The 3,769-nt window shown below is 39.9% G+C and overlaps 1 pseudogene; it reads left to right on the top strand.

Annotated features, from left to right (window-relative positions):
• The first annotated feature begins 1,497 nt into the window (after nucleotides 1–1,497).
• LOC102767716 lies at nucleotides 1,498–1,981 on the top strand (annotated as a pseudogene).
• Nucleotides 1,982–3,769: the final 1,788 nt, after the last annotated feature.

Here is a 3,769-nt window from a genome sequence, read left to right as displayed (position 1 = left end):
ATCTCACTCATTTGTGGAATATAATGAACAACATAAACTGATGAACACAAATAGAGCCAGAAACAGAGAAGCATCAAACAGACTGTCAAAATTTAGAAGGAAGGAGCGGGGATAAGAGATCAACCAAAGGACTTGTATGCACGCATATAAGCATAACCAATGAACACAGACACTAAGAGGGTGAGGGCATGTGCTGGGGGGTGGAGGTGGCCAGTAAGAGGTCAATGGGGGAAAAAAGGAGACATATGTAATACTTTAAACAATAAAGAATTTAAAAAAAAATGAAAGAAAAGAGGGACATGCTCTCTCTGTTTCCTTTGCTGTTTTGAGGCTTACAAACAGTGGCTTTAGGAAAACCAAATGTAGCATTGTAGGCTGCATGGAAGAATTGTGTATCTAGGATTCAATGGGAATTAGAAACTCCAGTCATGTGTCAGTAAGATTCTCAATGAGTTAGAAGGACTGCGTTTGGGTCTTGCTCAAAATTTCACAGTTGTATAAACTGGGCTGAAAATTGTAGATCTAGCCCAGAGCTAATGTGAGAATAGAGCTGAGATTTGAGTCCTTATTTGGGGGTGGTTTCTATTTTCACTCAAAAAAATAAAACTCATTGCTTTAACATCCCCCAAATTAGCCATCAGAGTTCTCTGCCTAGTCTCAATGGGAGGCTTTGCTGCTGGTTTGGAGAATGCATTCTCAGTGGGGTGCTGGGCAATTACATTCCAAATAGCAGCCCAGGGTTCTAAGTCGTGATTGGATTGTATTTTTGCTGCTGAGGATGTGGCCAATCAGGCAGCAGGGCTGGGAGCAATGGGGGATAGAGGGAGGAGGAATGGGGTTGCTTTTACATTCCATTGAAATATAATACCAGGAGAGTACTTGAAGGACTCATTTCTTTTAAAGTATAAATAAATAAGTGCTTGTTAGTCTGTAAATATTTGCCTTAATATACGTGGCCTAAAGTGGCACTTTTTCATCCTGTCAACTATTGGAAGTATCAGACTGCAATGTGGAGTGATAGGACAATGTTTGCTTTCTTAGGCATTGATCTTTGTCTGCAGTAGTTTATGGACAATCAAGTCCACAGTTTTTGGGGTAGGAGATTGGAACTTCAGGCTGGGAGACAATGAGCTCTTTTTCTAGATTTTCCACAAATGATTGCATGAGATGTCCTAACATCTCTCAGCCTCAATTTACTCATTTGTGTTAACATGACTTTGGTTTTCAACCTTTCTTGCTATATGGACCTAAAAAGAATTTGATAAAGATGCGATTCCTTTCCTGTGTGTGTGTGTGTGTGTGTGTGTGTGTGTGTGTGTGTGTGTGTGTGATGGAGAGAGAGAGAGAGAGAGAGAGAGAGAGAGAGAGAGAGAACATAACAAACATAACATATGAAAACAGGTTTGGAGTGGTCCATGGGTTCCTACATAAGATTCTGAAGTCCTATGAAACGGCCCTTCCTTTATAGCTCCAGTCTCAGACACAGCAGCCATGGTGATGCTGATGCCCACGAAGAAACAGATTTCCATTTACAATCTTCTTTTTAAGGTGGGAGTGATGGTGGCCAAGAAGGATGTGCACATGCCTAAACACCCTGAGCTGGCAGACAAGAACATGCCTAATCTTCACGTCATGAAGGCATGCAGTCTCTCAAATCATGAGGCTACGTGAAGGAACAGTTTGCCTGGAAACATTTCTACTGGTACCTTACCAACAAGGGCATCCGGTATCTCGCAATTACCTCCACCTGCCCCCAGAGATTGTGGCCTGCCACTCTGCACCTGAGACTGGCAGGCCAAGGCCCAAAGGTCTGGAGGGTGATGACCTGCAAGATTCACACTATGGGAAGCCGATAGAACACATACAGACAGGGTGCTGTGCCCCCTGGTGCTCAAAAGAAAGCTGAGCCAGGGCTAAGTCAGCAACCGAATTCTAGTTTAGAGGCAGATTTGGTCATGGACGTAGTCAACTACCTCAGTAAAGTTGAAGAGATTTATTTTGTGTTGAATAAGCTTGTGATCAGAAAAAAGAAGATCCTATGAACTGGATCATCCCTTCCAGAACTACTATGGCATCAAATGCAAATCACATATTTGAACCTAAGACAATTTTATTGTTGATTTGTAACCTAATGTCTTACAATTTCACTTCCAACTAGATTTTCTATTCATTGTTAGTGAGACTGATTGTTTCTTGAATCAGGCAGAAAGGAACAATTCTCAATTACCTGAAGGTCCCAGGGGGCTGATTTCTAGGGAAGTTCATTACATATACAATAGGTGTGTTACAAATAGAATTAAATGAAGGGCAGTTTGCTGGTCCCTAATGTTGTATCTCCACACCTAGCAGCTAATATCTGCCGTAACCAAAATTGTCTTGTTTACACATTTTCCAACAAGTTAATTGTTTAGCAGAGAGTTTACACATTGATTATAGACTGATGAATGCCATTGACAAACACACTGCTCTTGAATTCGCTCAATCAGCAATTTTATAAGCTTTACCCCATGTGATGAAAGGATATTGATGTACTTTAAAAGAAAATAACCACTAACTTCTAGAATTAGAGTACAAGATCATTGAAAAGCTCATCAATTAACATTGCAGTGTAATAGGTAAGATTCAGGGCTTAGAAATCATGTGGATCTGAGTTCAAATCCCAGTTCTACCTCTTTCTAGATCTGTTACTTTAAACTCTCTAAGTCTTGCTTTCCTCATCTGTAGAATGAGATGAAACAGCGCACAACTCAGAGCATTGTAATGAGGATTTAAATGAGATATATCAAAGTCCTTATCAAAGTGCTTGCCTAACAATCCAGTTACTGTTACCTTTATTATTTTTATTATTATACCTGCATTAATGAAAAAGAAATAGGTTTACACATTGAAATCATTCAGCAAACAATTGTTCACTCTCTGCTGTAGTCTATGCCCTTAAGATATTGTGGATATAGTATTCCTTTGGCTCCCAAGAACACACACTGAACTGTCATGATTTGCTCATAATCTCTGCATATGAATGAGGCCCTTGAGGGCAGACACTATGTCTTATTTGGCTTTCATCCCTAGTTCAAGAAACAACTTTGGAACAACCTCTTGCCAGTCACTATGAGCTGCCTACAGGATGATGTCTCAGCTTCCATTCCAGCTCTTCATGAAAGGGTTCCTGCCTTTCTCTCAGCCATCTCTCTTCTCTTTTGTATATTGTGGACAAAAGTAACCTCACATCTGATCATAAATTCCTTACTGGGCTGGTCATGATAGGTAGTCATATCCCAGGCATATAACTTCTTTAGTAAAAGGCTTATATCTTTGCCTTAAGCAAGTCCTGCCCATTATTCCTGTGCACCAAGGCTAACATCCCTTTGACCCTTTGAAATGCCTCTTTTCAGACTCACCCTTCAAAGGTGACCACCCTCAAGAGAACATATGGTTGTTGTTTTTTAAATTATGCTTTTATTTTTATTAAAAGGCATCATAAAGAGAGAGAAGCCTAAAATTTGGAGGGCTTGTTTGTCATGCATTCAATTAACAAAAGATTAGTATACAGAATTCATGGAGAGCTCCTAAAAATAAGCAAAGAACACCTTCCTCCCCCGAAAAAGGAAAGAAGCAACAAGAATGAAAAGGCTTTTCATGGAAGAGGAGACACCAACGGCTGATCTATATACGCAATGTAGATTTATTAGGAATCAAGCAAAAACAGAATAAAATCATAATGGGAGATATATTCACATCTACCAGATTGGTACATATTTGAAGTCTGACA

This window comes from Myotis davidii, unplaced genomic scaffold (assembly GCF_000327345.1).
Source record: "Myotis davidii unplaced genomic scaffold, ASM32734v1 scaffold110, whole genome shotgun sequence".
NCBI classification, from domain to species: Eukaryota; Metazoa; Chordata; class Mammalia; order Chiroptera; family Vespertilionidae; genus Myotis; species Myotis davidii.
The sequence above is the reverse complement of the archived record's forward strand: the minus strand, read 5'-3'. Positions and strand labels throughout refer to the sequence as shown.